General features: G+C 48.7%; 1 protein-coding gene and 1 non-coding gene across 3 annotated transcripts in view; one reads left to right on the forward strand and one right to left on the reverse strand.

Annotated features, from left to right (window-relative positions):
- Positions 1–12745, forward strand: part of ZFP90 (ZFP90 zinc finger protein) — a 116303-nt gene that overhangs the window by 58916 nt on the left and 44642 nt on the right. The gene's annotated exons all lie outside the window — the stretch shown is intronic.
- Positions 8201–8307, reverse strand: LOC123579508. The gene has a single exon (XR_006702810.1). It is a non-coding gene; the product is annotated as a U6 spliceosomal RNA (small nuclear RNA).

A 12745-nucleotide genomic window follows, 5' to 3' on the forward strand; every position in this document is an offset into this window, starting at 1 on the left:
CCACTCTGGAACTGGGCATAGAGATTAAAATGGTTTTCAAGGGGCGCCTGGGTGGCGCAGTCGGCTAAGCGTCCGACTTCAGCCAGGTCACGATCTCGCGGTCCGTGAGTTCGAGCCCCGTGTCGGGCTCTGGGATGATGGCTCGGAGCCTGGAGCCTGTTTCTGATTCTGTGTCTCCCTCTCTCTGCCCCTCCCCTGTTCATGCTCTGTCTCTCTCTGTCCCCAAAATAAATAAACGTTGAAAAAAAAAAAATAAATAAAATGGTTTTCAAAAACTTGGAGGAAGAGACTATTTTGCTGAAGAAAAAAAAATTATTCTTCTTACTAAGAAGAGTTTTCAAAGAAACTGGACATTGTATCCAAGGTACCAACTTCTTCATAAAGAAAATTGGGGAGGCACTCTTTCCTCTAAGCCTTCGCAACTAAGATGGAAACATGAAGGTTTGAATGGTTTGTTACTAATCTATGTTTATAAAAGGAGTATCTAGAACACCCAGTAGCTGTGTGAGAGCACCGAGGGGCTCATTCCTGCTGTTGAGAGAGAGGTCTAAGGTGATGCAGAGGGGGCTCCTTCGACCTTTGGTGATGGAGTTCCCATTGTTTTTGTCCTGGCTTTCTTGTGACCCATATCCACCAAGCTACACACCCACAGGGCATGGACTAGCTGTGCCTTGTCCACTTGTGAGCTCTACAGTGCCCATTCTTGGGCTTGGCATAGGTAGATGTTCCATAAATGCTTCCAGAATTTCATTGAATTATCCCTGCAGCTCAGGTAGTGGATACTTACGTGACAGGCCACATAGTGCTGTTGGCAAAAGCTCTTCCTTCTCCTGGCTGTCTCAGAAGCGAGGTCTTTGGAGGAGGGCATGTGTCACTCTGGGTCCTAGACTGCAACCAGCCGGCACCGTTGATCCCAGGGCTGTCTCAGTCCATCGACTCACCCAGAGCCCCAGAGCCCCAGAGCCACGTGCAACAAGCAAATGGGAAGTTGGCTTTCCTTTTTCTTCCTGTCTTTGATCCTTTCCTTCCACTCTTAACTGGTGGAGCACCAGATGGGCCAGCCAGTGTTCTAGATGCTGGGACCACAAGGCAGGACCTTGTTTGGAAAGCTCTTTATTGGGGCGCCTGGGTGGCGCAGTCGGTTAAGCATCCGGCTTCAGCCAGGTCACGATCTCGCGGTCCGTGAGTTCGAGTCCCGCATCGGGCTCTGGGCTGATGGCTCAGAGCCTGGAGCCTGTTTCCGATTCTGTGTCTCCCTCTCTCTCTGCCCCTCCCCCGTTCATGCTCTGTCTCTCTCTGTCCCAAAAATAAATAAACGTTGGAAAGCTCTTTATTGAAGTGCACAGAGAAAGAGATCGATTCTTTGCTTCTCAGAGAGATAAGCTGAGGGGACTTTATTACAAGTTACCCAGGGAAGTGGATGTTCACCACTGTGGGCCTTCTGGCATCCATTTCTTCTTCCCTTTGATGACATATTACACACTTTATTTGAATGTTCATCTTTCCCGCATGCAGCCTCTAGACTTCCCACCCTCCCCCAGCTACACAGGCAGGTCTTGATAGAGTGAAACCAATCAGCACGTCCCATCCACCTGGCCTCAGCAATTGGCCAATGTGTAGACACCAGACCCAATCTGGATCAACCGGACCGGAGGGACTTTTGATGGGTCCTTGGGAAGATGGTTTCTTGATCATGGAGAGAAAGACCCACAGACTCTTCTGTGTGGTCAGAGTGTGGACATGGGTTTGGAACAGCTTTGACTTCTTTATGGCCTTGAGTGTGGCTCAGCTAGGGATGAAGCCCATAGCCAGAGCTAGGCAGGCCTGAGAGAATCCCAGAGCAGTGGAGTCAGCACCCTGCCGGAACCTCGGCTGGCACCTCGGCCACCTCTGGACTCTGAGGTTATGTGAGCCAATCCACTCTCTTTATTGTGTGATTTAGTTTGGATTGGGTCGTCTGTGTCCTGCAGCTGAGAGCATACTCGCTGATCTCACCGAAGAGGAATTTCAAATCTGGTTTCTTGACCTTGAAAGGCAGTCTGGGTTTGGGGAAGGAGGGGCAGGCACTGGTTAGTGACCCATCCAAGGACCAACAGCCTTGTGTCCCCAGCTCAGGAGAAGTGGGAAGGAGACCTGAATATGGACAGAAAAGTCTAGGCAGGTGGGGTGAGGGGAGGGCTGGTGCCAGGGTCCCTCGCCCCCAGCCTTGGCTGGCAGCTCCTGCAGTTTAACTCCACCTGACTAGTAAATGCAGAGTGCAGTCCACCTAAAGAAATCAGAGCAGCTGCCACTTCAAAGCAGGAAAGATGTGTGTAGGTGGGTGGGGAGGAGGCGGATAATTATGCAGGGAAAATACTTTTCTTGATGTTCTTCTGGAAATGTGCATGGAGCACAGGGAGCAGCAGGAGAGACCATGGGAAAGGGAAAATGTATTAGTAGAGGATATGCATTGTACCTCTCCAAAGGGGCATAGGTTGGGATTTGCAGCCAGTCACATGCTCATCTGACCACAGCACCCTTTTATGGAAAGCATCTGAGACTCCATGGGACACCACCAGATATGGGACTTCATCCACGAGTGACTGAGGGATTTGTTGGGAATGATTGAGTCCACCTTTGTATGTGTGTTTGTACAATACACTGGCTCTTCCTCATGACCAGGAGGCTGGGTGCCGTTTGCATTTTGTCACGCTCTGGAGAAGGAGAAGGGAACTCAGGCCTAGCAGGAGAGGAGGCTGCAACGTGCCAGGGAGAGCTAGGACCTCTATGTGCCATCTCTCTGCCCCACTGGGGATCTGCCCACAGACTCCACGTACCATGCATGCTTTGAGTGGCAGAGGGACACCACTGAAATTTCAGAAGCAGCTCTGAGTCTGTGAACGTTGGATGCCAACAATTATCCAGCTGTGAGTAAGCTGAACATTTCTTAGGGCCATTTTTGTGTAATTATAAATATTTGAGGATGTTAAGCTCCCAGGTTACATATTGAGGGTATTATTTGAGCAATGGCTGGCTGCCGAGCTGGAAATGCAAACACCCTTTCATTCCCCTCTCCTGGAGCACTTAGAATATTTTATGGGATTCAAAAGAAAAAAGTTTCAGTTGAGAAAAACAACAACAACTGGAAACAAAGTCAGTTGCTAATATTTCTAAATAGCTCTAAATCAAAAAAGAGGAATGCGACCATTTTACTTAATTGTGGTGGGTTTGTGATGCATTTTCTCTATGGGTTAGGAAAGCAATTACCATCAAACAACCTGCTTGTGCCTCCATTGTGATAAATGTTCCCTCTAATGGGGTTGACATGCCAGGCAGAGGGCCTTTTAAAGCACTTTATGCTTCAGGAAGTGTTTGCACGTGTGCGGCTCCTTGGCGTGCACTGAGAGCCCATGACTGGCTCCCTCTAAGGATATATCGTGGTGCAGGGGGTTCTTAATAGGAGATAGGTCCTTTGAAGCAGCAGCTGAGGCCTGGGGCATGAGCGACGACTCTGTTGCCCTGTCTCTGTCCAGGGCCCCACATGAGGCCTTGGGGCCTGTCCAGCCCTCATACCCTTGGTCACCCTATCCTGTCCAGCCAACCTGAGAAGTCTTGCATCGCCTCACCTGCCCCCATCTGCATTCCTCCCACCCTGGAAAACAGGGGCCATCTCCCACCGACACATGCACAACCTCTCCTTCCATCTTCTGCCTGGAACCTGACCCTTCCTGCTAAGCTTCCCCATACCCCCTGGGCATTGCCACTCGTTCTCCAGACCCCCAGTACTCCCAGAGACCATGGCTTCTGTGCCCTTGAACAACCCCACCCAGCCTCTGAGGCTCCTGCATGCTGTTCCCCCCTTTCTCAGCCCTTGCTCTGGGTCCTGGCTTACCCTTTCTCACCTCAAAGAACTGCCTTCATCTTGGGTAACTTTAACATGGTGTGAACGGCCCATTGCCCTGGCCAGGTCACAGACTTCCTTGATACCCTTCCACTTGCTTTCACAACCAGGCTGCCATGTCCAGACCTGATAATCTTAGCCATTAGGTGACACCTTGGCCACAGTGAGCGCCCTGTATCTCCCCTACCGTCTGCTCCTGCAGAGGCCTCTGGTCCTCAGCCCCAAGGATTTTGTGGCCTCATTTCTAGCTGGGACGCTGTGGCCATCCCTCTTACTTTGTCTAGGGCTCCTGAACCCCATCATCTCCATTCCTCAGCCCAGGAGCTGCCATCTAAGGCCCCTGCTTGGGCACGGAGCTGCTGCTTGGTGACCCTACTAGCCAGCCCCGGAGGGAATCCTGACGGTGCAGCCTCCCACGCCCCTACCCCTCCCTGCCTTCTGTCCCCAGTTCCTAAGGTCACAGCGAAACGGCCGTGAAGACGTGTTAATGTTCAAAGTTCTTTCTAGTAAAATAACCAAGACTCCCCCCCCCCCCCCCTCCGCCTCAGATGCAGGCAACAGGCAGGGGGCATCTTCTGAGACACTAGGGCAAGCATCCCCCGCTTGCTTCCCAAGGGCGCAGGGCGGGGGCGGGGCGGGAAGGTGGAGAAACAATGTAACATTGGTTTGAAAACTCGAGGTCCCCACACAAAGGGGGGACAAAAGTGGGATCGATCCTGAAGGCTGTAGTCCCCAGACGACGCTCCAGCCGCCAGCGCCAGGCCCCTCTCCAGCTCACCATACTTGGATGGGGCAGCGAGAAAAGGATTTCGGGACAATGGGGACAAACCCAGGGGGACCCAGATCGCGGCTCTGGCCGCCGTTCTCTGCCCACTCACGGGTTGCCTCGTCCCCGCAGCGCGGGCCCCGGGCGCCCCCTGGAGGCTGTGCGGACTGCAGGCGTTCAGCCCAGGCCCAGGAGGGTGCTCCCATCAGCTAGAAAAATAGCCCCCATAAAAGTGGACAAAGGACAGGAACAGAAACATTTGGAATGAAACACAAATGCCCAATAAAACGTTAATCTGACGTTTACATAGGCAGGATCTGTTGCAAGCCATTACATACATCGATTCCTTTAAATCTCTCAATAACACTACTAGGAAGACAGAGTACTCCCATTCTATGAATGAGTAAACTGAGGCGCAGAACTTGCTCAAGCCCACACATAAAGTGACAAGGCTAGGAATCTGCCCCAGCGGCCTGACACCAGAGTCTATGGCCTTACTCACTGCATTAGACTGATTGTCAATATATGAAAAATGTACATTCTGGCTAAAAAACAAAGTGTAAATTAAAACAATCCATTCAATAAATTTATTCTACAGGTATTTACTGCATGCCTACTGTGAGCCAGGGCCTATTCTGTGTGCAGAGGAATGGATACCAAAACACACAAAACATTAAACTTACATTCCAATGTAAATAAATAAATAAACATGAAACTATATTCTGTGGCAAGTGGGATAAGTGCTTGGGGGGAAAATAGCAGGGTAAGGGGGAAAAGAAGGGATATTTAAATCAGATGATCAGATCCTTCTCTTTGAGACGGTGACACTTGAGCAGAGACCTAAAGAAAGTGGGGGAGGGAGGCTCGTGGTTATCTGTGGGGAGAGCATTTTAGGGAGAGCAAGGTCCCTGAAGCCACTGCTGAAGGCACTGTCTGTATAGTCCACAGGAGTTGGTGGGCTCCTGTCCAGCTGCTGTGATCCATTGCCTGTGCCCAGGACTGTGCTAGACATTTGGGGAGGAAGATTTGCATGTTAACCATTCAGTGGGGATGATGCTCATCTTTGCTCCTAGTATTCACTCACCTCCCTGCCACTGGCCCAGTGTGACAATTATCCCCCATGGGTCTCAGCAGAAGGTGGAATGGATCTGGGGAAGTGAAAGGGAAAGCCCCCACTAATATTTGGGGGTGGGGATAACTGACCCAGGTTCCAGGTCTCTGGGCTGGGACACAGCAAAATTTAGCCCTGTTAAATGTGGTGAGAAAAGTTTCATTACCGGGGGAACCATCTAACTCTTAGCCCAGACTCTGAGAGGCCTGAGGGAATCTGGATGAGTGCATCTGCAGCTTCCAGTGGTCCCAGCAGGATCCAGATGCTCTCGCTTCTGTGTTCCCTTCATGGGTCTCTGTGGTCTTCCTCACTAGATCTTGGAGGCACCTGGGATTTTGAGTGAAATGTCCCCTTAGTGAGCTTCCTGTCTGGCCCCAGGATAGGAGGGCCAGGCCATGACTGTAATCTGCAGGCTCACCTTTCCTCCAGAGACAGAAACCCAAGAGTAAGGTCAGAGGGAGAGCAGGTAGCCCCAGAGGAGGTGAACCCAATTCTTTCTCAGTGCCTGCCACCTCCTCCTTGCTGTGGCCAAAAGGCCATGATTTTCCCTACTGGTTTGGTCTCATTTCATCCCTTTGAGATAAGATGAATCACTCTCTAAAAACTGCTTATGTTTTATATGGTGAACTGCCCTGTGGCTCAGTGTTGAAAACTTCTGTTGATTCTTGTGTCCACCTGGGTTCTTTTGAGTCCTGCTTGGATGACCTTAGGAAGGGGTGAGCTTGTTTTCAAGATGAGCACAAACTGGGGCAGAACCTGGAAGAGAAGGAGCTTAGCATAAGGGCTGCCCGGGGAGGGCCGGCTGGTATCTCCATCTCTCTCCCAGGGTCACAGCGTCTCTCTCTGAGCTTGCTCTCTTCTCTTCTCCATCAGCAGCACCTTCGTCCCCCACTTACTTAAAGTTTCCTTTCCCTGGCTCCTAGCTTCTTTTTCCTGAGCTGCTTTCTCATATCTGACCACCTCACTGATCTGAACATCTCCTTGACCTCTCTCTTTTCTCCTTTCAGCATCTGTATCAGAAACTGGCCACCTCAGCCCTGGAGTTCTTCATTTGTGTCCCCAAGCCAGCTTATCTATTTTATGCCAGGGCACATCATATCTCTGGATAGTCCCATCCGGGTTCAACCACTGGGCCCAAAAAGGTAGGGCACCAAGGTAGCCAGCTGTCCCTTCTGCCAGTGGCCAGGGTGATGCAGACACCACTATTAGACTGTCTGCTACGGTCCCAGATTCATTTTTTTTTATTGTTTACTCATGCTCGTGTTTCAGTTTTTGGCCTTTGTTATTGTTGTCTTGAGGTCTTTTCAGGGTCCTTAAAAATTCCTCAGGCGCCCAGCCTGGTTTATTGCAGTGGCTCTTACCCAGATGGCTGGCATGGGGAGGATCATTCATAAACAAGAAGTCACTTCTTCCTCCCACTTAAGTCTTACCTGTCATCAAAAAAGGGAGGGGAGACCATACTTAATAAACACCACCCATTAGATTAGATCGACGGTCCCCAAATATTGCATTTCTTCCAGAAACAGTATCTCTTGCCTTCACAGAAGAGCATGTGGTCAAGAGGAAATTGAATAAAGTCCTTTAATCAGCCACAGTAGTATTTGAATCATTTAATTTAGGATCTGACAACCACAAATTACTTTATTTTCCAGACCAATTTTAGCCGACCAGGAGAGCTGGCCCAGTCCCGACTCATGCTTAATAAATCACTCCCTTGCCTGAACATGGAAAGTTTGGGGAAGCAATTTTTCTGGGGCTTTTCAAACATAATCAAAAATAATCTCCCATGCTGTGTGTGCCTGACATGAGTCCTTGGCTATGCTCCCTCTGCATAGCTTTGTGGCTATAGAGTGAACCCTCCAGCTGAGAGAGCCAGGGACATGAAGCAGGGAGCTGTCACCTCTGCAGCCTGTGCTTTTTATTCCTGGCTCCAAGTTCTCATGGCTAGGAAAACAAGTCAAATCAAATTAGATGCCAGACACAAGCTGCTTATTGTAGCTTACCCTCGGCTGCCTCAGACTTTTCAACACCTGCTGAAGCTGCTTCACTGGGAAAAAAACGAAAGAGGAGCTTCTGATTCAAATAACACCAGTGGGACACCCCAGCTGTGTCCTCTTCCAGAGTCCCGTTAAATCACCGGTGAAGTCCCAGTGGCGGGCAAAGCACAAGATTTCTCCTTCAGAACCAGTTTAGATGTCTGTGTGTCTGAGCCCCTGGCGCCTCCTCTGGCCACCAGGCAGATGCAGCTGGGCTGAGAAAAACCCATGGGACTTCATTCTAGCCCTGCTGCAAGCTATAGCCGTGTGTCTGTTCAAGGCCCTTGCTTTTAGGCCAGTCTGCTCATTTTTCTCCGTTGATTCCAAGGAAACAAAGTGGCCGGAAGGAGGCTGGTGGGACTAGGCAGGATGCATGGCGTTCTTTTTTTTTTTTTTTTTTTTTTTTTTTAAATATGGAATGCTTCACGAATTTGCGTGTCATCCTTGCACAGGGGCCATGCTAATCTTCTCTGTATCATTCCAATTTTAGTATATGTGCTGCCGAAGCGAGCACAGGATGCATGGAGTTCTTGGGGGCATGTTGTATTCCTGGAGGTATAGTACTGATGAGTAAGTGGTATTAAGGAAGGAAGAATCTGGGGTGCCTGAGGGGCTCAGTCAGTTAAGCACCCGACTTCAGCTCGGGTCATGATCTCACCATTCACGAGTTCAAACCCCGCGTCAGGCCCTGTGCTGACAGCTCAGAGCCTGGAGCCTGCTCCAGATTCTGTGTCTCCCTCTCTCTCGGCCCCTCCCCTGCTTGCACTCTGTCTCTCAATCTCAAAAATAAATAAACATTAAAAATTTTAAAAAAGAAAAAGGAAGGAAGAATCTGATGTGGGCCAGTGCATGCGGAGGAATTGTAAATTTTAATGAAATACGTTTTTTTGTTTTTTTTTAAATTTTTTTTTTTTCAACGTTTATTTATTTTTGGGACAGAGAGAGACAGAGCATGAACAGGGGAGGGGCAGAGAGAGAGGGAGACACAGAATCGGAAACAAGGCTCCGGGCTCTGAGCGGTCAGCCCCTGAAATACGTTTTTTAAGAATTTCTGTCTCAGTCAAAGGTGTGTTGATGTGAAAATAAAACCATCAATGGGGCGCCTGGGTGGCGCAGTCGGTTAAGCGTCCGACTTCAGCCGGGTCACGATCTCGCGGTCCGTGAGTTCGAGCCCCGCATCGGGCTCTGTGCTGACAGCTCAGAGCCCGGAGCCTTGTTTCCGATTCTGTGTCTCCCTCTCTCTCTGCCCCTCCCCTGTTCATGCTCTGTCTCTCTCTGTCCCAAAAATAAATAAACGTTGAAAAAAAAAATTAAAAAAAAAAAACCCATCAACAGCCAAGGTTACAAGGGTGGAGCAGGTGCCCGCAGGCACCAGGAAATCCTGGGATGGAGCCAAATGGGAGAGCAGTCCAGGCCTCCTGGGAGCTGTCTGGTCACAGGCAGCACCTCCCTGGCGCCAGACCTGAGGCTGCTCATCCATCTCCTGCTTCTGGGCACCCCTCTCTGCAGGTGCGCTCTTGGTTCCTGCTCCCCTCCCAAAACTTGAACTCATACAAACATGACTGTGGGTTCATCTGGTCATGGCACTTGACCCAGTGCTTGGAGAGCCACTGTCAACCAAGGAAACCCTCTTCTGGCCCCTTTGTGGAGGCTGTCCAGGGACAGAGTGCCCCAAGAACCTGTGTCAAAGTCCTGGGCAGCGGTAGGGCCACTGTTTGTCAGGAGGTCCCACGTGGAACCTGTCTAGAAAGTAGCTGCCCATATTTTAAAGTGGGAGCAGGGATGGAGATTCGGGGGAGGGCTGCTGACGCCGCTCATTCCTCACATTGGCACCACTACTGCCTGAACTCCCACCCTAACCCCGGCCTTACTTATCTAATTAAGCCTGACTCAAAAAATAAATAAAAATAAAATAAAATAAAATAAAATAAAATAAAATAAAATAAAATAAAATATTAAAATAAAATAAATAAACCTGACTCTGCCATTCACTCTTGTGTACCTTTGAGCTCCTTTCTTAATCGCTGATGCCCAAAAGTGGAACAGATAACAAGGGCACTTTCCTTCCAGGGTTGTTATGAGAATTAAATGAGATAAGAGTTCAGAAACATAAACTATTTGGGAAATAATAAAGATAATAGACCTCTTTGGCCTAAATGCAGCTGGAAATCATAGAAAATGTAGATGAGCGTAGATTGGAGATATGATCTTATTCTAGAAAGATGAAATATGTTTTGAATTGACACAAGAGTGAAGTACATTTCATTAAACAAAAAGAAAATAAGGTAATTTATGTGTAGCCCTATAAACATGACTCACAAAATAGAACTATAAAATAGTTTGCCTTGCTCTTGGATGAAATATAAGCTAAATTCCCATATGACCTCTTCTTTACCCCTTGGCCTGGCAGTAATTTTCAGCTCTTTCTTCCTCCCAGAGGCTTCTGTGAAAGCCTCTGTGATCAAGCTGTAAAATGACCCCATGCTGTTTCTCTCATGTCAGCAGCCACCTCTGGTCCACTGGAAACATTCACTCATCTTTCGCCCCCATGATCTCTGGCCTTGGAGGCAGACCCCAATGCGGCCCCTCTCCTAGCTGCACTGTGAACACATCTGGCCAGCCTGTCTCCTGCCATTAAGATTTCCCTGCCCTAGTTCACTGTATCCCTGAACTCCAAAGGACATGTATTGAGCCTTCTGAGTGATCCCACAGAAGCTCCTTTCCCTAAGCTTGAGGTGAGGAACAAGCATCTTTTACTATCACCCTGGAGAAAGGGGATTCACAACCCTAACTCCCCAAATATGTCCACAGAGCCCGGTGCACTGCAAATGCTCAGTAAATGGCAATCATCCCAGCCTTCTGATCCTGCCTCCCAGAGACCTACCTGCCTCTCAGTGGCCACTGGGAATTGACTGCCCCTTTCCTGAGCAGTTCTTTTTTTTTTTTTTTTTAATCTTTAAACATTTGTTTATTTATTTTGAGTGGGGGGAGGGGCAGAGAGAGAGGGAGACAGTGGATCTGAAGAAGGCTCTGCACTGTTAGCAGAGAGCCCAACGAACGTGGGGCCTGAACTCACAACATGTGAGATCATTCCCTCAGCCAAAGTTGGGCACCTAACGTACTGAAAATAAAGGAATTTTTATTAATTGAGGGCCCCAGAGAAGCTCAAGAGCAGCAACTAGTCTGGAGAGTGCAAGAAACCTCCATTAAGGGGCTCTGTGTTGACAGCTTGGAGCCTGGAGCTTGTTTCAGATTCTGTGTCTCCCTCTCTCTCTGCCCCTCTCCTGCTCATGCCCTGTATCTCTCTGTCTAAAAATAAATAAACATTAAGAAAAAAATTTTTTAAAGGGGGATTGAGGGGCCCAGGGAAGCTTGGGAGCAGAAATGAGCCTGCTTGAGGATGGGGAACAAAAATTCTAGGCCTAGGGGTAAGGGAAGAGACACCCAGATGCCCCTTCCTGAGTAGTTCTAAGCCCTAAGTCCCAAAGGAAATTCCAGGTCCCTAAGTGAGACAGTTATTGAGAGGCCAAACTGAGATTCCACTCCAAGCCAAAATATTCCTTTCTGGTCTTTGCCAACTGCCTCCAGGGAGAACAGTATCCCTATCCCTATATTATGAGGATGGATGGGCTAGTGAGAAAGAGGAAGATATCCATCCAGCCACAGAAATGTGATGGGTATAGCAGTGTCCCAGGCAAGCACCAAATAATCCCCACGTTGACTGCTGGCTATTTTGTCCCATTAAGGGCTTACTTAGGGAACTTGTGAGAGAAGAATTAGGAGGCCCTTGCTCAGTGTGACCAAAGGACCTCAGTAAGTACCAGGCCTTGAAGTAGAATGAAAACCATGCCCCAGGAAACAGGAGAGGAGGAGACTGGAAGGAGGAAGATAATGAGTGTGGGGAGAAAGGGAGAACCCTGAAGTCAGAGATGCCTTGGGGAAAAACCTTGGGTCTGAGGGTCAACCCAGAATCGCTGAGGGAGGGGTCCATGCTCAATTCTCAGAGTGGCTCAGGAGGAGACAGATGGTCTGGAAGGCCAGGCAGTGCCCCAGGAACATCTACACCAGCAAGCCTATCTCAGATGATTAAAAATGGCAGCAGATAAATTTAACTAAACATGAGTAATGGGGACACAAAGGGGAAGTGAAGAGAAATAGAATATTTTAGCAACATAAGGAAATGAGAAGAAAATGACTTTGCAATGAAATGTCAAACTTCTGTGCCTGGAGGAGATGTAATCTGGTCATTGCAGGCTCAGGGGAGCGGGGGAGTCTGTGGTTATTTCAAGCAAATTTTAATTCACTATAATTTAATAACATATGGCCAAATCCCTTTGGGTTGGTGTCAGGGGATAGAACTGGGATTCAGAGAGTTACCTGGGGTGTTTATTTTCATTGCTTTACAGGAAACTGTGTGATTATTCATCCACCATCCATCCATCCATCCACCCATTCATTCAGAGAGTAAATGTTAAAGCCTAAGGATTAGAAAAACAAAAGATGGGGTGGGGTGGGGGGCCTGGGTGGCTCAGATGGTTAAGCTTCTGACTCTTGATTTCAGCTCAATTCATGATCTCTCAGTTCATGAGTTCGAGCCCCGCATCAGGCTCTGCTAACAGTGCGGAGCCTGCTTGGGATTCTCTCTCTCCCCTTCTCTCTGAGCCTTGGGTGTATTTTCTCTCGCATTCTCTCTCCCTCTTTCAAAATAAATAAACTTAAAAAATTAATTAAAAAAAAAAAAAAGAAAAACAAAAGAGCCCTGCCATCTCCTGCCCCCGCCAGGAGACAGACAAGTGAACAGACAGTTACAATATAGGGTCACATTCTAGGCCTAACACTTGCTGTTCATTAGAAGTGTGTGAATTGAATGTATGAATGAAAGGGTGGTTCTGGTAAGGCCAGAAAGGAGTGAACATCAAGCTGGGTCTTGAAGAATGAGTAAGAGTTCACCA

This window comes from Leopardus geoffroyi, chromosome E2 (assembly GCF_018350155.1).
Source record: "Leopardus geoffroyi isolate Oge1 chromosome E2, O.geoffroyi_Oge1_pat1.0, whole genome shotgun sequence".
NCBI classification, from domain to species: domain Eukaryota; kingdom Metazoa; phylum Chordata; class Mammalia; order Carnivora; family Felidae; genus Leopardus; species Leopardus geoffroyi.